Source organism: Macaca nemestrina, chromosome 6 (genome assembly GCF_043159975.1).
Source record: "Macaca nemestrina isolate mMacNem1 chromosome 6, mMacNem.hap1, whole genome shotgun sequence".
Classification (NCBI taxonomy): domain Eukaryota; kingdom Metazoa; phylum Chordata; class Mammalia; order Primates; family Cercopithecidae; genus Macaca; species Macaca nemestrina.
The window spans coordinates 85242429-85265852 of NC_092130.1; the positions used below are offsets into that span (position 1 = coordinate 85242429).

The 23424-nt window shown below is 39.3% G+C and overlaps 1 long non-coding RNA gene across 3 annotated transcripts in view; it reads right to left on the reverse strand.

The window, feature by feature from the left end:
• Positions 1 to 23424, reverse strand: part of LOC105491994 (uncharacterized) — a 123424-nt gene that overhangs the window by 47927 nt on the left and 52073 nt on the right. For all 3 annotated transcript variants that reach the window (XR_011624856.1, XR_011624857.1, XR_011624855.1), the window contains exon 4: positions 3547 to 3598. This is a non-coding gene — a long non-coding RNA (uncharacterized lncRNA). The remainder of the gene's footprint in view (positions 1 to 3546; positions 3599 to 23424) is intronic.

Here is a 23424-nt window from a genome sequence, read left to right on the forward strand (position 1 = left end):
ATCAGATTTTGATTCAGTGGGTTGGAGGGATAAGGGGACTGAATTCTGCCAGGTGTTGTAGACATTGCTGGTGCACAGACCACTCTAGGGGTCACAGGGTTGTAGAATATCCCACTCAGATTTCTTCTCTGCTTCTACTGTCTCTCCTGCTCTTGTTTATCTCCAGACTATTTTTCCTTTCCCAGGTTTAGTGCACCTTAAAACAACCTTCTATTTACTTACTGTCTAAAAATGTTGTACCTTTGCCGAGAGAAGATGATCAAACTGTTTTTATTTTCATATACTTATGTTGAAAAATGGTACTGTTAAAAATATGTTTCTTGGCTCTCTGAAACTCTAGAAGAGCCTAAGAGGTCAGGCTCTAGTATATAAAATAGAGGGACTGATGATGACAAAAGTGTGAAAAATGAACTTTTTGTGTGATATAATGCACATAGTCATCTTGGCCTATTAACATTTTCTTCAACACACTCTTTTAAATAACATAATGAAACTAACAGCACTGCCATCTCTGGAGTCATCAAGGATTGACTAAGGAGGAGTCTTAGTCAGAATAAATCTCCTTATTTAGAACTGAAGAACCTGAGCTCTCTGGTCTCCTGTGCAGACATGCTCTGGAAGCCTCTCCTTACTGGCACTCCTGCAGGGAAAGAGCTGTGTGCAACCAGCTGCCAAGTCTTCAGCTCCCTGGCACCAGGCAATGGCAAATGCCACTCCAGCTGAAAGGCGTCTTTTGCCCTCTGGGTGAGAATGGCTGCTTTAGAAAATGGCCTTAAGTTCCTAATGGCACTAAGTTCCTAATACTTTTTTTTTTCTCTGAGCTATCATATTTTCAAAGCATTAATCCTTGCAAAGGTGCAAGACTCCCACTTTATATTTTGCAGTGCATTTCCTAATATGGGTCTACTAACCTGGACTCATTCCTGGCTTTGCAATTCAGTTACTTTATCTTGTGGTTCAAACGCTTCTGTTTGTTGTTCCCACTTAATTCAGATGAATTAAAGAGGCACTTTCAGGAAGGGGTTGGATTACCCACTCTCTATAAGATAGACAGGCCTGCATGCTGAGGCTTACCTAGAGACAATTTATTTGATTTGGTGCATTTTAGGTGAAGGAAATAATTTGGTCTGAAATTCCACATCTTTGCCCTGAAGTCTTAGTTCTAAGACTAAAACAAACCACCAATCCAATTTCTAGCCTGCTGTTAAGAAGCATGCTGTCAATGTAGAGATAAATCTATACTTTGAAAACAAAAATTAAGACTTTCTTTGGTACTTAATAAGCCCTTCAAGATGGGATCCTCCATGCTGGAGAGCAGCATTGAGCCACAGTTCCCAGTCAGCAGCATGATCATGAGGGTAAACAACCAACACTCTACATGATACTATGTTGTCACATGATTTTGCCCAACTGTTGGCTAACATAAATGTTCTGAGCACATTTCAGCTCATCATAGCTAGGCTAAGCTATGATATTCGGTAGTTGAGGTGTATTAAATGCATTTTCCATTTACAATATTTTCAACTTAACAATGGGTTTATCAGGACATAACCCATTTGTAAGTGAAGGAGCATCTCTAGATATAGTTCAGTTTTCTTCCATTTCTGCTTCCCTCTCTTTCTGCTTCCCTCTTCATGACTTACCCCAGTTACTCATTCATTTAATATTTTTTCTTTAATAGCAACTATGTATTATACACTGTTAGGATCTATATATGTAACTTTAAATAAGTCAAATATAGTCCCTGCTCTCACAAAATTTATCCTCCTAGTGGAGGATATGGGAGTAAGCAATCACAATGTAATAGGTTCCACTTTTGATTTACAGTAATTGCCAATCAATGCCTGCCATGATTTGATGTTTACTTTCACTCAGTAGGTTCGAGTTTACAAGGCTGGTTACTGCTTCCCAGGCAGGATCACTATGCCTACAATTTGTGTAGTTGCTAGGGGACAAAATGGAGTCCCGAATTAGGTAATATATTCCCACTGGCTTTCCCCAGACATACCTCTCAGAATATTAATCATTGAGAATATGTTAACATATTATTATTGATTGAATATTAATAATAGAGAATTGGTAATTTATAATATAATTGAATATTAATAATTGAGACTATATTAATAATTGAGTCCATTTTTCTTATTGTATAAAAGAAGCTTTTATTTAATAATATAAATAGAGAAAACTACTCATTAACATTTCTAATTATAAAAAACTACATAAAATATATATAGTTTTAAAACTACATAAATAAGGTTTAAAAAAATGCATGGCTGGGTACAGTGGCTCATGCCTGTAACCCCAGCATTTTGGGAGACCAAAGTGGGAGGACTATTTGAGGTCAGGAGTTTGAGACCAACCTGGGAAACACAGCAAGACAAATTTATTTACTTACAAAACTAAACAAAGCAAATCCATACAAATAAATTGGTACCTTCCAACATATAACCTTGACTCCCATCAGTACTTGTTTAATATAGCTTTGCTTCTTAGGTACTGTAATGTTGTTATATAATAAGAAATAAATATTTGGTCTTTGTCTCCAGTTCCCGGCACAAAGCTTCTAAAACACGAGCAATTTCCTGAGTAATAGAAGTGAACTTTCATGGTTCATAATAAGCCACTTCCAACCACACCTGAGTTTATGCTAATGAGGTGAGTCTTGAAGGATGGAGGCTGGTTACCAGAGGAACCAACTATGTGTTTAGAAGATTGAAACCTTCAGCCGCATCTGGGGAGGGAAGAGGAACTGGAGATTGAGTTAATCACCAAAGGCCAATGATTTAATCAATCATGCCTACATAACAGAGCCTTCGTAAAACCCCTAAGCAAAGGTATTGGGAAAGTGTCCAGGTTGGTGAATGTGTCCACTTGCCAGGAAGGTGATACATCCCAAACTCCATGGATACAGAAGTTCCTGTACCTGGGACCGTTCTGGACTTTGTCCTATGAACCTATTCATCTGACTGTTCATTTGTATCCTTTAGAATATCCTTTATAATAAACCAGTAATACGAAGTGTTCCTCTGCGTTCTGTGAGTGGTTATAGCAAATTACCAGACTTGAGGAGGGGTCCCCGTAGCCAGGTCAGAAGTATAGGTAACCTGGGGACCCACTACTTGTGATTGGCATCTGAAGTGGGGGGCAGTCTTGTGGGACTGAACCCTTAACCTGCAGGGTCTGCACTCACCTTGGGTAATGTCAGAATTAAATTGAATTGTTGATCCCTAGTTGGTCTCTGAAGAGAATTCGAGAATTTATTGGTCTAGAAAATCCATATACTTGGTGTCAGAAATGTTGTGAGCAGAGAATCTGTTTCCCATTAGGCCCAAACAAAATTTCTCCCTGACTTGATTTTATTAGTATTGAAAACACTTAGACTATACTCATCTGATTGTGCTCTGGAGCTACTAAGTGAAAGCTGACCTCTTTGACCTGCTTACTGAGATTAGACATCTCCAAGTTTTTAACCGTCTCCTTCCCTAATCACCTAGGCAGGTCTCATTTTCCCCATTCTGTAATTGTATGGTTAATTTTACTAACCTTCCCACCTGGAGGATGCTCCTTCTTCACAGTTGCCTTCTCTTTCTTGATTCTTTGTACCTCAGCCAGAGTAAAAAGAACAGGAGACTGAAGTTATATAAATGGGAGGAAATCATCCAGTGATAATCTCTTCAAAGCAGTAAAAACTATGACCCTTGACAACCCTTCCAGCTAATTCACTCTGAGCCTTTTTGTGAATGGCCCATTTGTTTGAGAGGTAATTTACATTTAATGGTAAGATTACTGTAACTATGATTTGTATATTCAGATCTTACTTTATCAGAGGATTATCTTTATTGATTGATTTTGAAACCATATTTCTTACTTCTCAAAAGAATTTGAGATAACTTGAACAAAAAGCCACATATACAATTAAACTGTAAGATCAAGAAAAGCACAAGGGTAAAACAAGAAAGAGAGAAAACCTGATGATAAAACTTCCCAGAACCAGCCACCCCCATTGTAATTTGTGGAAATCTATCCTGATAGACCATCTGCAACCTTGAATAGTATTTATTTGGTGTTGTATGTCACTCCATTCTCTAATGTATGGAGAGTTTTGGGGAACTGGAGATATGTCTTAGTTAACTTTTTTATTCTAGGGGCTTTGGCAAAGTGCTAGACACAGACTGGATTTTCAATAACAGTTTCTTGCATTCACTCCGAATTTCCACATTTCCACTCGATTTCTTCTAAGAGCTGCACTTTATTTTTTTCTTTTTTTTTTTTTTTATCATTTTAACATGTACTTTAAATATACTAAAATAGAACCATTTTGAAACACAGTTTTATGTGGTTTCTTTCCTATGATATTAAGATATTCGTTTATAAAGAATTAAGATGTGGTCTCTTCCCCAAATAATTTGTATTTTTAAAGCCCAGGGAAAATTACCCCTCTGTATCCTCTTTCAGTTTTGCTGCCCCCTCATCAAATAAACCCTCCACCCACCAGACAACTTTGCCACATAGGGTGTGCAGAAAATACAATCTTCAAGCCAGCACACTTCCTTCCCATCTCTCTTGACTCTTCACAGACAGGAACATCACCCCCACTCCTGCTCAGAAATATTAGCAAGTGAAGATCCAACATTTTGAATCCAAAAGATTGCCAAACACTCTTAGAGGACAACTGATCACTGTCAAAAGCCTTTGTAAATTCCACAACACACAATTTATCTTTGAGCCTCACAGCCTCATCAACATTTTCTAGAAGATTCCCGATTACAAAGAAAATATCATAATGGCTTTAATTATACAATTTGGTTTTGGAAAATGTAAAATTTATATCAAGGTAAAACTGATTACATTTATTATTTATTATAGTTATTAGTTCCTAATGCAAATATCACTAATAACATCTGTATTTTTGCCAAGCGGCCAAGCATGTTTAAAAATGTTATAATTCCCATCCTTGATAATATGTTTAATTGTTAACATATCTTAAAATATTTCTGCCCTCCAAATTTTAATAAAAATGTTTCTTATTAAAAAACAACTATTGGTTTTGTATCCACCTTTGACAGAATTTCTGTGACATGAATCTTTATCCATTTTATTTACTCATATTCTCCTAAACCCTTAGATCAATGTCTGGCACAAAATATTAATAAGTACTAATTAATAGCAATTCCCTTTCTCTTCTTGTCCGACAGTTATTTCCTTATCTTCACCACTGCAAAAAGCGCAGCCTCTCATTAAGCCTCCCATAATAGATTGGCAGTTTCTTGAGATCTTATTCATTTTCTTAAGCAACTAAATGAGAAAAGGATCAGGAAAAGGTTTAAACTGGAAGCAACAAGATGTTGAATGAATGGAAAATAAGCCTATGAAGTTGAAGGAACATAGATAATTTAGTCAAAAAAAGAAAAAGAAAACTAGAGAGAACAAATAGTCATAAACAATGCTGGTTAGACAAGAGGTTCATCACAAAATAACTGATAACAGTGATAGAGGCAGGAGGCAGAGAAATGCTAGGCAGACAGGGGCAGGTCCCTGGTAAAACCCCACCTTTGAACCAAAATGCCTGAAACCCATGGCCAAAGTGAGAATTTCGATCCCTATTTGCCTGCTCTCTCCTGATTGGTAAAAAGACAATATTCAGAAATAACCAAACAAATATTGCCCCCCACCCTGTGCCTATAAAGACTCAGATTCAGTTAGTAGGGGAGAGAACCAGCTTGACTGGAGGTGATTTGACTTCAGAGGGACAGCTGGACTTTGGAGGAGAGAGGGCTTAACTTCGGAGAAGAGCTAACCAGAGACAGTCAGACTTCAGGGAAGATTATCTGCCCCTCCTGTCCCCTCTCCAGCTCCCTTCTACACTGAGAGTCACTCCATCGCTAAATAAAATTCTCTGCCTCCACCATCCTCCAAGTGACTTCATTCTTCTTGGACGCCAGATAAGAGCTCCGGATGCACCAAGTATGAGTACCCAAAAAAGGCTGTCACACTGGCCCTTTGCCCTCCCTGGAGGAGGGCAGCCACCCCACACAACACGGGAAGGGATCCAGTGAGCTAATAACACACCGCTGTCCACAGACAGCAGAGCTAAGAGAGCATTGCAACACGCCCCCTCAGGCTTCCAGGGCTGCAGGCACCCCAACCTGGGTGCCACAGGGCCCACACAAAGCCTGCTCCTGCCAGTGCCCAAAGCAGCCAGCCAGATCCTGCACTCACTTGCTCACACCTGGTCTGGCTGCAGGGATGGCATGAAGCCTACTCCTGCTGGTGCCCAAAGCAGCTGGACAGATCCCACATTCACTCGCTTATGCACTCCTTCCCACAAAAGGTTAACATTTTTTGTAGAGATGGAGTCTCGCTTGGTTGCTCAGGCTGGTCCTGAACTCCTGGCCTCAAGTGATGCTTCCACCTTGGCCAAAGCGCTAGGATTACAGGCATGAGCCACCATGCCTGGCCATTTGTCTGTGTGGTGGGCCAAATAAATGGGGCACTTCTGTCGCAGGTCTGACAAAGGGATCAAGAAAAAGTCCTACATCAATAGTACAGGTGGTGGGAGAATCGGGAAGACAGGCAGCTGGGAACTGTTGTACTGAGAAGTACAATGGATGATGTCCAAAGAATGTGGTGAACTCAACTCTATGTTGAGTACATATGCAGATAACATATGTAACATTTGTAAGCAAGCAGCCAATCATTTCACGACTGATGACAAGCCAGTAATATTGACAGTGAGAGAGGCTTATACTTATTGAGCACTTTTTACATATCTCATATGTGTTGTCTCATTTAATTCTTACAATTCTGTGAGGTAAATACTATTATAGTCAGCCTTCCACATCCAGGGGTTCCTCATCCTCAGATTCAACCAAACCGGAAAATATTCAAAAATAAATAAATAAACACAACAAACAAAATACAAATAAAACAAATGGCCAGGCACGGTGGCTCATGCCTGTTATCCTGGCACTTTGGCCAAGGTAGAAGGATCACTTGAGGCCAAGAGTTCAAGACCATCCTGGGCAACGAAGCAAGACTCTGTCTCTACAAAAAGTTTAAAAATTAGCCAGGTGTGATGTGAGCCTATAGTCCCAATGGCTGAGGCAGAAGAACTGCTTGAGCCCAAGAGTTTGAAATGACAGTGAGCTATGATCACATCACTGCATTCTAGCCTGGGCAACAGTGAGACCCTGTCTCTTAAAATACATACACACATACACACACACACATTTATTTACTTATAATTCATATATATTATATATAATATATAGTGTAACAAATATTTACATAGTAATTTAGAGATTAAGTATACAAGATATGTGTAGGCTATATGCAAATACCACATCATTTTATATAAAAGACTTGAGCATCCTCAGACTTTGGTATCTAAGGGGGATCCTGGAACCAACCCCCAACAGATACTGAGGGATTACTATACTTTTTCTTACGGATGAAGAAACTAAGGTAAGAAAGATGAAGAAGATAAGATGAAGAAATTATGGAGTGGTTATGTCACTTGCCCAAGCCCACTCAGCTAGAAAGTGCACAAGCCACCTTCCAACCTAGGCAGTTTAAATCCAGAGCGGGCTGTTGGCAACACAGTACACTCCACTCTATGTGCTATAGGAACAGTCAGTGGTAGAGAGTCCAGAGAGCAGGCCACAGGCAAGAAGGGGCAAAAACCAGGCAGTGAGTCAGTGGGCTAAAAGTAGTGGGCTAAGGCTCAAGATAGACCACAGATCCAGTGAAAAACTGGAACATTATGCTGGTAAACTGAGGCAGAAGTTAGTATGCCAGGGGAAGGAAGGAGAGGCTCCAACAGAGTCACATAGCACTCACATCTAATACACCAAATGCAACCTGTGTGTGGTAGGACTGAAGCCTGATGCGGGAAAATAAGACTAAGGCCACTGATGTACTTGCAGGCCTGTGCAGTACTGTAGCAAGAAAGAGGCTAAACCTGCAGCAGTGTACCTGGGAAGATCAGCTAATCAGGCATTGCTAGCCCTCACACATTCCACCAGCCCAGGTTTCAGAAAGTGAAGATGACTTAAGAAGAGCGTGAGCACCCTCCCAACACTGAACCAGGAAGAAACTGAATCCCTGAACAGATCAATAACGAATTCTGAAATTGAGGCAGTCATAAATAGCCTACCAACCAAAAACAGGTCAGAACCAGGAGGGGTCACAGCTGAATTCTACCAGATATACAAAGAAGAGCTGGTACCATTCCTACTGAAATTATTCCAAAGAATTGAGGAGGACGGACTCCTTCCTAACTCATTCTATGAGACCAGCATTATCATCCTGATACCAAAACCTGGCAGAGATAAAACAAAAAAAGAAAACTTCAGACCAATATTGTTGAACATCAATGCAAAAATCCTCAACAAAATACTGGCAAACCAAATCTAGCAGCACATCAAAAAGTTTATCAACCACGATCAAGTAGGCTTCATCCTTGGGATGCAAGTTTGTTTTAACACATGCAAATCAATAAATGTGATTCATCATACAAAGAGAACCAAAGACAAAAACTACATAGTTATCTTAATAGATGCAGAAAAAGCTTTTGATAAAGTTCAACATCCATTCATGTTTAAAACTTTCAATAAACTAGGTACTGAAGGAACATACCTCAAAATAATAAGGGCCATATATGACAAACCCACAGCCAATATCATACTGAATAAGCAAAAGCTGGAAGCATTCCCCTTGAAAACTGACACAAGACAAAGATGCCCTCTCTCACCACTCTTATTCAACATAATATTGGAAGTCCTGGCCAGAGGAGTCAGGCAAGAGAAGGAAATAAAGGGCATCCAAACAGGAAGAGAGGAAGTCAAACTCTCCCTGTTTGCAGATACATGATCCTGTATCTAGAAAACCCCATTGTTTCAGCCCCAAATCTTCTTAAACTGATAAATAACCTCAGAAAAGTCTCAGAATACAAAATTAATGTCCAAAAATCACTAGCATTCCTATACACCAACAACAGTCCGGCCAAGAGCCAAATCAGGAACTAAGTCCCATTCACAATTGCCACAAAAAGAATAAAATGCCTAGGAATATAGCTTTCTAGGGAGGTGAAAGATCTCTACAAGAACTACAAACCACTGCTCAAACAAATCAGAGATGAAAGAAACAAATGCCAAAACATTCCATGCTCATGGATAGGGAAAATCAATATCATGAAAATGACCATACTGCCCAAAGCAATTTATAGATCCAACACTATTCCTGTTAAACTACCATTGACCATTCTTCACAGAAATATAAAAGAAAAAAAATTAAAAATTCATATGGAACCAAAAAAGAACTGGAATAGCCAAGGCAATCCTAAGCAAAAGGAACAAAACTGGAGGTACCACACTACCTGACTTCAAACTATACTACAGGGCTACAGTAACCAAAAAAGCATGGTACTGGTACAAAAACAGTTACATAGACCAATGGAGCAGAATAGAGAACCCAGAAATAAGACCACACACCTACAACCATCTGATTTTGACAAACCTGAGAGAAATAAGCAATGGTGAAAGGATTCCCTATCCAATAAATGGCACTGGGAAAACTGATTAGCCATATGCATACCCCTTCCTTACACCACATACAAAAATTAACTCAAGATGGATTAAAGACTTCAATGTAAAACCAAAAACTATGAAAATCCCAGAAGACAACCTAGGCAATACCATTCAGGACATAGGAACAGGCAAAACTTTCATGATAAAGATACCAAAAGCAATTGCAACAAAAACAAAAATTGACAAATGGGATCCAATTAAATTAAAGAGCTTCTGCACAGCAAAAGAAACTATCAACAGAGTAAAAAGACAACCTACAGAATGGGAGAAAATATTTGCAAACTATGCATCTGACAAAGGTCTAATATCTAGCACCTATAAAGAACTTAAACAAATTTACAAGAAAAAAACAAACCCCATTAAAAAGTGGGCAAAGGACATGAACAGACACTTTTCAAAAGAAAACATACATGTGCCCAACAATTATATGAAAAAAGCTCAAATTACTGATCATTAGAGAAATGCAAATCAAAACCACAAGGAGATACCATCTCATACCAGTCAGAATGGCTATTATTAAAAAGTCAAAAAATAACAGATGCTGGTGACATTGTAGAGAAAAAGGAATACTTACACACTGTTGGTGGGAGTGTAAATTAGTTCAACCATTATGGAAGACAGTGTGGTGATTCATTAAAGACCTAGAAACAGAAATACCACTCGGCCCAGCAATCCCATTACTGAGTATATACCCAAAGGAATATAAATCATTCTATTATAAAGACACATGCATGCATATGTTCACTGCAACTCTATTTGCAATAGCAAAAATATGGAATCAACCTAAATGCCCATCAACGATAGACTGGATAAACAAAATGTGGTACATATATACCATGGAACACTGTGCAGCCATAAAAAAGAATGAGACCATGCCCTTTGCAGGGACATGGATGGAGCTGGAGGCCATTATCCTTAGCAAACTAACACAGGAAAAGAAAACCAAATACCACATGTCACTTGTAAGTAGGAGCTAAATGATAAGGATACATGGACATATAGAGGGGAACAACATACTGCAACCTTCAGAGTGGGGAGGAGAGGAGGGAGAGGATCAAGAAAAATAACTAATGGGAACTAGGCTTAATACCTAGGTGATGAAATAATCTGTACAACAAATCCCATGACACAAGTTTTCCTATGTAACAAACCTGCACTTGTACCCCTGAACTTAAAGTAAAAGTTAAAAAAAAAAAAAGAGTTTGAGCCCACCCTACCTTGAAATCCCAATTAAGAACTGGGTGTGGCTCATGAACTTCACAGTAGACACGACTAATTCAAAAAGGCTAATCTTATAACTAAATCAGAGCCCTCCAAAGTTCCAAAGCTCATAGTGAGCAAACTATGAAAGCTCAAAGAGCTTCCCTATTCACTCAGGATAAATCATTTCTTTGGAAAAGCTCAATTATTTAGATCAAAGTCTCCTAGAATCACCTACAAAGCTTTTAAAACATATTCCTGGGTCCCACGTCAAACTTAATCAAAATGTCAGGTGGCAGTGCAAAGGAAATTACATTTTTTTAAAAGGACCCTGGAGAATTCTGATGATCTTTATGACTCATATGCATGAATAAATGCAAAAGACTGCCAGCAGGAGTCTATTGGCGAGAATTTTTTCCAAGAGTAGCATCTTTCACCAGCTCTGACAGAGACAATGCCACTGCCCTGTTTAGATCACTAGTGTGGGGTTGTCACTTCATTTCATATGATCAAGTACTTTAGGGATCTGCTGGACCCAAGCAAAACTAGCCCTTCATTCAGATGGTAGAGGCCATCTGGAGTCAGACACTTCTACTGCAGATGGTAATGGAACAGGGTCTTAAACTGGGCCCTCAAACAAGAGGATTTGAGAATGATACAGTCAACTGTAGAAAGGTAGGAAATAGCTTACTAAATGGCTAAACAAAATGGAAACAAGATTGCAGCTATCACACAGAGGTTTGGGTAGTGACTAAGAATTCCTCTTCCCTAAAGTAATGACAGTTGTTCAGCAGGAATGGTTAGGCCAATGGCTTTGCTCTCCTCCCATTCCCTGGGTCTTGTTCTATCACTTTCCTTTGTCCTTTTCTGTATGGCAGGGATTGAGGCAGTGGAGGGCTGATGTTAAAGCTCTGGGAGCAGCCCCTCTAAACAAGAATAATAGTTAACTTTTACTAAGCCCTTAGGACTGTCGGGCTTTGTCTTCAATTGTTTACAAGCATTATTTAATTTAATGAACAATTTTAGGTCATTTGAATGACTTAAGCAGCAAAGGAGCCTCTGATGATTTATTCTAAAGATCCAAAGTTTCTTGTCCTTATCTTCCAGTATACATGGAAGTTCCCTGCACAGTAAATGGCAAAAAGCTATTTCTACCTCCTTTTAGGGGAGCTTCAGAGGAAGTTTACTTGAATCACACTTCCTATGACTGAGATTAGGTAAAGGATGAAGTTACTGATGATGAGGTTAGGTCTTTCACTGAGACCTGAGTACCACATTACCCATTCTGGTATCTTCTTCCATCTGAATAGCTGATGTCTACAAAATCAATTCAACTGGCTATATTTTGGCCAAAACAAACAGGAATATGGTTACGGAGTTGGATCAACCTTGTCATCAACTGCTTTTTTTGTTATTTAAAACCAATCTAAATTGCTAAACACGAGAATTAATAATAAGGAGAAGTTGGGCTCTCTTTAAGGATTTTTTTTTACTGTTATGCCTTTTCTGAAGATGTTTTAAGTGGGTCTTTGTCAAGAAGATAGGGGCAAGGAAGAAAGAACCAAGGTTTCTTCTGGTCAAGGAATGCAATGATTCTATCACATTCAGAAGAAACAGAAATTTATTTTTGGTGCCTGGCATATCTTCTTCAAATTTAAAATGAGGAATAATGTTGATGATGATTTGCCACAGGTTAGAGAATGTATCACCCTTCCATATAATAGGACCTTTTTTTTTTTTTTTTTTTTTTTTTTGAGACAGAGTCTCTGTCTATTGCCCAGGCTAGAGTGTAATGGCACAGTAATAGCTCACTGCAGCTTGGAATGCTTGAATGCAAAGGATCCTCTTGCCTCAGCCTCCCAAGTAGCTGGGAATACAGGCACCTGGCTAATTGGTTTTATTTTTTATAGAAATAGGGGTGTCTCTATGTCACATTTTAGACATAGCTTAGAACACTTTTACAAGTGTTCTCAAGTGTATTTGCAAACCAGCATTTCCTAGAGCCATGTGGCTGCATTTTGGTCAAAATGCTGCCCTTGCAAAAATGGCTGACACAAGATACAGCCTAAATCCAGTCACTTCACCTTTTTCTTGCACAATGACGTTGGCTTTGAGCCAAAGTCCCAAAGAGCAAGAAGTTACCATTCCAGGCAGCTAAATAGAGTAAGAGAAATGGAATACTCATTTTTTTCAAGGCAAGCAGGACATTATAGAAGCAAAACAAGAATTTGGGTTTGCTGGATAATTTAAATAACTACAAGGAAGACATTGTAGCCTAATTACTTCACAAGAGCTAATAACCAATGGAGAGTAATATACAAGCCTCTGAATTGCTTGTTGTAATACACAAGTCCAAACCATAAAGAACCAATGTCACATAATTTAAAAATAAAACATGTAAACAAGTTGGCAGGTTTATTGCGCCTGACTTCTTGCCCAAGCTCTTCAAAGTAGAGTGAGGAAAAGTCATGATTTAAAGTCAAATAATTAGGGTTCAACACTCAGCTCACTTTACCTCTCTCAACTTTTCTCCATATCTTTATCAGTAAAATGGGAATGATAATTTTATATACCTCATAAGATCACTGAGAGTATTAAATATTTCACTACATAAATGTTTGCTGGCATTAAAAAGGCTTGCAGCACAGCTCTCTTCCAAGTGTATCTTATTTTCAGCCTATATTGAGAGAAGGAGATATGGCAGTAATGGAATCAAATGTCCCTTGGACCAGGAAAAAAAAAAAAAAAAAGATCACTCTACTGTAAAAGATTTGCAGTCGTCTGTGCCCTAGAATCTTCTTAAATTTCATCAGTCTCCTAGTGAGTATTACCAAGGTCCCCTAACTGGCTCCCCTAGTCATATATACGAGTTAAACAATTTCTAATGCCACTCTCTCAATGCCAAGTCTTTGAAAATTCACCGGGCATAAGGGGTGGATCAACATGACTACATTATTAGTCAAAGAACAAACATTCTAGGTAAGTAATTTGGTTTTCTCCCAAAGATTAAATATGTTCCCACCTGTGGAGACTAATGGGCTCCAGGGATCTTTTTCTGTGTATTTAACAACGAGATAACTAAGTGGCAAAGTCAGTAATCAGACAGCAGGTGCAAGGAACCAACTAACTTCTTTACAAATAGTTTTTCCTTAAGGGAAAAAAGGCATGCCTTTAGACAACAGCTCTGTAATCTGAAACATGAGGACAGGAAGATTGCCAATCAGGAGTATGTTCTAGTAGAGCAATCAGCTCAAACTCTAAACTTTGCAGGGAATGGAGTTCAGGACACCAACTTCTTTGAGCTTGGTCAGCCAGGCAAAAAGCCTAGGACCCAACTGTGAATAGTTTCTTCTCTCCATCTACCAAATCTAAACAATTACCCTAGTGATTTTCCCTTTGAAATATGTTCATAGTTTCTTCTTCTTTTCTGTCTCTACCCACCTCTCTCATTTTACTGTCTCCTGCCTAGATACTCAGGGGTCTCCTAAGTAGTTTTCCAGACCCTTCAAACCCATACTGCCCAATACTGCCCAAGTGACAGTATCAAATGGGCCTATGGTAAGACATGCTGTAGTTCAAAATGCAAGGTGCAGCTCCCTCTGGTCTCTAAGTCTGACCTCTTCTACCCCACTTTTAAGGTCCTGCATAATCTTACAGCACCCTACCAATTGGGTTTATTTTCCAGTCAGACTGGCTTCCTCGCCAGGCACCCATGAACACGCAAGACACACTCCACCCCGCCCATTGTCCCTTCACTACTTCACAGCTGCTGCTGGCTCTTAGTGGAATGCCCTGCATTCTCCAAATGCATACAAAGCGGTACTCATTCTTCAGGACCTAGATTTAGCCTTTTCTCCCTCCTGCACTGCTCAGTAAACATTTTCTCTGTACCATGTTCTCTATCACTTAATAAAACAGCTGTATATTGTTCACCCATTTCATATATGCCCTAGACTTGTCTCCATAACTAGATAAAGAATTGGGTCACCGAATGCTGATCCTCATGCCAAATATGATCCCAAACACATCAGTTTGGTCCCTCATTTTTTTTCTTTTAATTTGAGAAATGTGACACAACGCCCAGAACTGTCCATAGAATTTCCTCAATGATATCAATCTTCACACATCAATCTTTAAATTTTTAAAATTAAGAATAACAATATCTGAATATGTGTCAATAAAACTTCTAAATCTGGACTGTAGGAGAAAAGGCACTGGGTGAATTGGAAAAATCGCTGAACAATGATTAAGGAGATCTGGCTTCTAGGCCCCACTCTGCCACTAAATAGTTCTGTGATCCTAGTTAAGCTACACAGTGTCTCTTCAAAATGAAGGGTTGGACTGGGTGACACTATGGTCTCTTCCAGCTCTTTCTATGATTCTAAAGCTGCCAATGTGGCATGAGAGCCTGGTTTGATCATCTCTTAAAAGTAGAATTTAAGAGGTTTTCTTCAGGAAATAGAAAAGCTCCAGGGCCTTCCCTTTATCATCATAATATTAGGAAAGTTGGCCTCAAATTATTCTCCTTTATGAGACAGTATGTTATAGTAATCTTCTAGGTCAAATACAAAAGAGACGATGGGTTAATTTTCAGTCTTTGAAAGCTATCATGTATATTTTAAACCAACTCAGTAATGGCCTATCTTAAATTTGGGTATCATGAAGCTACACGGTGAAGCTACATGAAAACTTAAAATAAGCCTAACTCAAGTTTGGAAGGGGAAGAGTTGAGGGTGCATATTGAATGCCGTGTTGGAGACTTAAGAGAATTTTATACATAAATCCTGAAAGAACAAATGTATTTCCTACTTCCTAGTCAAATTTTAAGCAGTAAGAAATACTAACAAAATCTGCCATAAATTCCTGAGAATTTTTTTCTTTCTTTTTATTTTCCAGTGGTCTTGAGGATAAGAGCATCTCTTTGAAAGAATAAAAAACAGAAAGCAAGTTATAATAAGGTACCTGTGAAAGATAATTTATAAAGCAATACATATATGCAGGAGAGTTTTCTAAGGGAGAGAAGGAGTAGACAAGAAGGAAATGATGTCAAAGGGGTATCTTCAAAGAATGTCAGTCAAATGAGAATGGTAGATATGTCACAAAATTAGTCACAGTGTGATTCTGCTTTGGGGATTTCATTCATTCGTCACTCATTTATTCATCAAGTGCTTAGGTCATGTGCTGGGCACTTAGGTTATGATAAAGGGAAAGACCTTCCTGCAAGAACTCACCATCAAATGGAGACAGCCAGGGTCTGATTTGGTACTGTCCCTGACTAAGTGCTCACTGTGTGCCGGGTACTGAGCACACCAGCCCCATGAGGCAGGTGCCATTGTTATTCCTGTATCACATGAAGAAATCATGTCTTTAAGAGATTCAGGGCCAGGTACGACGGCTCATGCCTGTAATCGCAGCACTTTGGAAGGCTGAGGCAGGAGGATCACGAGTCCAGGAGCTTGAGACTAGCCTGACCAACATGGTGAAACCCTGTCTCTACTAAAAATATAAAAATTAGCTGGGCATGATGGTGCATACCTGTAGTCTCAGCTACTTGACGGAGCTGAGGTGGGAGGATAACTTGAGCCTGGGAGGGCAAAGCTACAATGAGCCCTGATCGTGCCACTGCACTCCAGCCTGGGTGACACAGTGAGACCCTATCTCAAAAAAAAAAAAGGCCAGGCACAGTGGCTCATGTCTGTAATCCCAGCACTTTGGGAGGCCAAGGTGGGTGGATCACCTGAGGTCAGGATTTCAAGACCTGCCAGCCCAACATGGCGAAACGCTGTCTCCACTAAAATTACAAAAAAAAATTAGCCAGGTGTGGTGGCGCGTGACTGTAATCCCAGCTGCTCAGGAGACTGAGGCAGGAGAATCACTTGAACCTGGCAGGTAGAGGTTGGAGTGAGCCGAGCTCGTGCCACTGCACTCCAGCCTGGGTGACAAAGCAAGGGTCTGTCTCAAAAAAAAAAAAAAAAAAAAAAAGAGAAATTCAGTAACATGCCTGAGATTACCCAGCTAAAAATGAGCAAGGCTGGCTTTCAAATCCAGGTCTGTCTGTCTCCAGAGCCAGCAGCCTCCACCCCAACCCTACGCTACAGACAGACGGCGTGGTGCAAGAAGTAATAATGGAAACAGGTACAATGTACTGTAATGTACCTTCCCCCCAGGCATCTCTCTCCTCACCAAAATGCACCTGGGAACCTGTACAGAGGAACATATTCCGAAAGCTGGGAAGAATGGATGGGCATCTGGTCTCTCACTAGAGCTCAGAAGAACTCAGTCCTCCTCTGTGAACTCGAGGCCGTGGCCTCAAGCTTCAGCAGCATCTGAAATTCACGAATGTGTGTGCAACTACAGCAACTAGATGAGACCACAGGGGGCCCAAAGCAAAACAGTTTAGTTACCTCCCGTTCTCTGCTGATCTCCCAAAAGAAACATGCGCGCGCACACACACACACACACTCCATTCCACGGAAGTTCCCTCAGAAGGTACTTTATTTTAAAAATACCCTCTTCTCACCAACACAGACATGATTTTTTATATACATTTTAAAAACAAAACATTAAAAAAAAGTCTTTAAAAAAAAAACTTCAACCTCTTCCAGAAAGTAAAGGCCCCAGGAGACCTTGGGGAAAAAGATTCTAGGTAGCTCCATGGCTATTTGGTCCCCCTGAGCTAAACAGCTGCCAGAACTAAGAGGACCCCAGAGAGGCCTAAGGGTCACAGCGACTAAGAAGTGTGAAGCTAGCCTGGGGAGCCCTGGGGAGGATGCTGCCAGCTCAGTGGGAACTAATGGCCCCACCTGCTCTAACACCAGCTCAGAGACTGTTTTAAATCACAACACTGGTAGAGGTTTTGTTTATTTGCTTTGTGGTACCTTTTTCTCTCTTTTTGTTTGTTTAACTTACTAAGCCATAGAACCTTCAGTCAGCTGCAAGGGGAAGACATGCTCCCAAGAAGGACAAAGGAACAAGTTTTGGCTGCCATAAGGTACTAGAGACACGTATCCCACCAGCATAGCAACCTGAAGCCTTGCAAGGGGAAGGGAATTAGCTTTCATCAAGGCTTGATTAAGGATTATGGCCTAGGCATCGTGCTGGGGACCTTACTTAACCTTCACAATAACTCTTGAGATACTATTAATCTTTTTTACCAGGGGGAAGAAAAAAAATAAGATTAGCACACTGGGTTACCACCAAATAATTTGCAGAGTGTCACACAGCTAATTAGTGGGGGAGAAACTAAAGGTCTGACTCTAAAGTCCAGAGAATTCTTTCTGTGGAAAGCAAGCAATAAGAAATACGAATGAGAAGATGAAAAATCAATATCTTCTATTTATTATTGTTTATTTAGTTACCTACTTACTTGAAGAATAATTATATGCACAAGAGAAAAATTTTAAGCTTTATAAAAAAGCATACAGTGAAAAGTAAGACTCCTTCAACCCTTCTCTCTTGATTTCCCAGTTCCCTTCATCAGAGGCAACTGTTGGTAATAGTATGTCAAGAAAGGCTATGCTCCAAAAACACACACATGTATACATACAGCCCTTCTAAAACACAAATGGCAGTATTGGTCTTCCCTTCTTTGTTAACTAGTATATCTTAGAAATTTTCCATATTGGAACATTTAGACCCACCTCATTCTTTTAACAATAATTAAAATAATCTATTGTATGGATATATGATAATTTACTTAACTAGTCCTCTATTAAGTGGACCTTTTGTTAAATTATTTTAAATCTTTTGCTTTGTAAACAATACTATACAAATATCCTTGTACATCTTCCTTGAACACATATGCTAGTATACTTTTAGGATACATTCTTAAAAGTAAAATTCCTCCCAGCCGGGCGCAATTGTTCACGCCTGTAATCCCAGCACTTTGGGAGGCTGAGGCAGGCGGATCACGAGGTCAGGAGATCGAGACCATCCTGGAGAACAAGGTGAAACCCTGTCTCTACTAAAAACACACAAAAAATTAGCCGGGCGTGGTGGCGGGCGCCTGTAGCCCCAGCTACTCGGGAGGCTGAGGCAGGAGAATAGTGTGAACCCAGGAGGCGGAGCTTGCAGTGAGCCAAGATCACGCCACTGCACTCCAGCCTAGGCTACAGAGTGAGACTCCATCTCAAAAAAAAAAAAAAAAGTAAAATTCCTCCCTCAAGAGTATGTGCATTTTAAACATTGATAAATATAACAAAATCACCTCCAGAAGACTATGCACTGGTTTATAATCCTTAAAATATATATTCATTCCTACTTCCCCCACTGTTACAAAACAGTGTTGCATTCTCTATTTAAAAGAAAAGCACCTATGTGTTCACCTACTGCTTTAAAAGTCATACACTTCCTTCAGTGCAAATAGGGGAAATTTATTTATTCAGGCCTGGGCATTATATTCCCGGAGCTAAAAAAAAGATTTTTGGAGCTCCTTGCACTGCAAAGGATGCTGACTGAAAGCATCTGATCCCCAATTAGATGATGTTGGCAAAGTAGGAAAATGGAATAAATCCCTGAAAACAAGCAGTTGGCTGTAACTAATCACCTCAATCCACCAGAGCACTGTCAGAGTCACCCCTGGGTATCCCAGCAACCCCATCAGCCTGCTGCACAACAAGGCCAGGCCAGGCTGTGATCCAGGAAGGGATGCCTGCCCAAGCAGGAGCATTCAAAATCCAGTGTCTGTCCCTGTTTGTCAGGGAAAAGAATCATGGGGAGGGACAATACATCAGAAACCTAACACTAAAGACAGACTGGTAAGTATTGGGCAGTGCTTCCTGATGTACTGAAACAAAAGGAAAATGGATATTCTAGAAAAATGAAACACCCTACATTATATTTTCCAATGTATAAAAACTTTCTAGAGTGAATAAATCCCTAATGGATTTGCAACACTAATATCTTCATCCAGTGGAGCAGACCAATCCAAGCTATAGGATCCAGGTAGGAATCCTGGGCTTCAAAGGCTGAGAGAATTGTGAGCCACACATTCTCCCTTTGTCTTAGCTCTCCTTACTTAGGTCTGCTAAAGCCTGGGTCTGCCATCCTTTCAGTATGCAAATATAAAATGTTCCCCTTCTATTTGGCAACCAACTTGCTGAGCTGTTGATTGTCAAGATCTGGGAAAAAGAATACACTGGCAGCCATGGCCTGGAGAGGACATAGAGAAAGGGCGGTGGCTTAGATGGGCATCAAGGGTTAACTGACATGAGGGGTAATTTGTCTCTGGAGGGAGTGATGAGGTCCCAGTTGCAGTCATATTAATGGATCATTTGTAACCTGGCTTTATTTCTTGAGCGTGTGCACAAATATTACACAACTAAAACAACAAGTAAGTATGCATTACCAACACCACCTGTCAAAGATGTTTAACCAAGGTGGTTGCTGTATAGAGCTGAGCATTGTAACCACTTAGGTGCCCTCCAGCAAGCAGCAGAATGCCTTGTAATTATTACTTGTGTTTTTCCCAATTAGCAACCAACAGCATATTGTCATGGAAGCATTGTTGGGAGTTGTTTGCCTCTATGCAGATGCATTCTGATGCTTAAGTGTAGGTTTCCTGGCTTGATACATGTGATTATAAAAATTACAGGGCTGAAAGAATGATTTCAGATGAACTTGTTTCAATCTATCTGATCTGAAGCAGCATCTGGGTCAGCTTCACAGTTGAAGGTTGCTGGGTAGAGGTTGCTGTTGCCCAGCCTACATCCTGTTAGCTATATATAAAAGTTAACCTGATTTGCCATTGTTAGCTCTACTCCTCTAAAATCCCGCCAAATCAGTCACTAATTCACTCTCAAGTACCATCCATCACCGCTCAGATGAGCTTTGCTTCATCCTCATTGATTGAGTTTGATTGAGCAATTGATTGATTTCTTATTAGTCTGTCATCCAGAGAAAAAAATAATTTGGAACACTCATCTTCATATTGTATTACAGGGGTCATTCGGCTCAATTTGGATTTCTGTGATTTATCTGTCTCCCTCCATTCCACTGACGCTGCCTTTTCTCTATTATGAACTTCTAGTATAGGGAAAAGCTTCATAAGCAAGAATGAACAACAATCTATGAAAAGTAGAAAGTTGAAAAAAATTAGAATCTTAAAAAAATGGAAAAAAATTTAACTGAAGTTTGAATTTTAAGAAGATTGGTTTTTCAAGTTTTCGGTGGAATGTGTAAAAAATAAATGCACACACACTCTTAGCTCTCTTATGTTATAGACTCCATTATATACTCTGGGAAAAAATATAAATGAGACCTCTGATGATGAAATAACCCAATGCATAAACTGAATCTATCAAAATGTTATGCTAGAAGATTTCTCCCCACCAACACTTACGGAATACTGCCTAATATCAGAGTTATATGAAAGCAAGTCATGTAACTATTGAGCAAGTTGTTCTAAGTTCCTACAAGTGGGAAATATCTGGGTAATCTAGAATCTATCCCTGTCTACCAACAACTTTTAGAGTTGCTTCTTTTGTCTGCATGCCCTTTAAACTATATTTTGTTTCAGAGAGGTTTTAACCAAAACAGGTAGTAGGAATGTTTACTAAAATAAAAAGTAGACCTCAACCAAATATGCCTGAACTAATATCTCACAGATACATATTTTATTAATTTATTTTAAGTAGTAGTAACTTGATACTACTTGAAGTAAATTGATAACTAATTTGAAGGCATATTAGAAGGGTAGAGCTAACCATCTCATGTAGAAGTGATCTCAAAAGTCAATTAACTAATTTACTGGGGTTATCCCGTATTTTACCCAGGTTTACGCAGGCAGATAGAGCTGAGGAAAAGCTCAGGACATCTAACTCTCAGTCCATCTGGACCAAAAGAATGGTGTCAAAGGAACCGTTTTTTAGAGCTTTGGACAGTTTTTATTAACTCAAACTTCATAATGCAATTATTTAAATATATTTTTAGAGCTTTTAAAAATTCATTCATTTCCTCTTTGCTTTCCTACTTTGGTCTAAAAAGTGATCTGAGGTAGTTTATAGAGATACATGCAATGCAACCTGGTAAAGATTTATACCAAGAGAAAAAATACTTCCCAACGTTTTAGAAATACCCATTTGCCACAGGAAAACATACTCTTATTACAAGAAATTCTGACAATGTTGTTGCAGATTGAGAATAATCTGCTAATTGTTGAGGATTCACCATCCTACTTTGTGATGAGCTACTTCTTATTCAAACTAATTCTGAGTTATTTATTACAATGGGCCCTCCATTTGCAGGTTCCGCATCCTAGGATTCATCCAACTACAGATCTAAAAGATTAAAAAATAAAAGAAAAGAAAAACCAACAATACAACAGTTTTTAAAATATAAATTTAAAAACACAGTATGACAAATATTTAAATAGTATTTACATTTTATTAGAAATTATAAGCAGTTTAGAGATTATTTAAAATATATGGGAAAAACTGTACATAGGTCATATATAAATACTACGCTGTTTTGTATTAGAGAGTTGAGCATTCATGGATTTTGGTATCTTTCAGGGAGGTCCTGGAATCAATCCCTTGTGGATACAGAGGAATGATGGCACCACTATATTCCTTACTCTCATTTTATGATTTCTAGAAAACTTTGAAATCCAGAGACATTGCCAACACAAAGACACACTGTAAATGAGTTCTGGACAAGATATGGATGTTAATTATGTAAGTAGCCACTACACTAAAAAGTCAGTAGCTGACCCAAGACCCTTGCCCGATCCAGCAGCACATCTGACCTTCAAGCTGCTCAAGCCCATGAGTGACAGCTGCTGATGGGCTTGAGAAGTCCTGGAGGGACCTAGCACATTTCACATCTAGTTAAGCTCATGAAACTACGATGATTGCAAACAGGGCATTGTTTAAAAATTGTTGTAATTTAGGAATGTGACAGTTTATTTGTTCCTCATTTTTTGACTTTCAAGGTATTATTTACAACCTCAGTTCTTAGCCCTCTAAAACTGAACAATATGTATGCTGCCAGTGGATGAAATCATTGCTGCTGACAGCAGTGCAAATAATGTTTATAATTTGGGGTCACAAATTTGCTTTTATAATAAATGTCTCAATTTAAAATTATAAGTGCTCATTTGTTTCTCAAGAACTAGTTCAAATGCCACCTCCACTGAGTCCTCAGGCAGTTCGTTTTTGTTCCTCTATTATAGTATTATTCACACTGTGTTGTAATCATGTAATTTATTTGCTTATGTGTCTGTCTTGCTTCCCCGGCTGGTAGAATTTCTGACAGGAAGAGGATAGATTTTGTTTTGTTTTTTAATTGATAGACAGTAGACATTCAACAAGTACCTAATGAAAGAATAAATAGCATTTTGATAAAAATCCATGGTGTTTTAAGCTGTTTTCTTTCAATCAGATTGTGTTAGAATCAGGAGATGACTTCATCAGAGCAGTAGGATTCCTCCTGGTTAACAACAGGCTCAGGCATCTAGCTTCAAGGTTAGAGGAGAAGGTAGCTGGAATGGTATAGAAAGATTCAAAGTCAAAGACTTCAGGGCCTTCCTATTGCTTTATACCTTTGTCTTCCTCACTGGTTGCTTGAAGCCATATACCGTAGTGAGCATGGACATTAGCTGTTTTTGTCCACTCTGCTTCCTTTCTTCCTTCTTCTG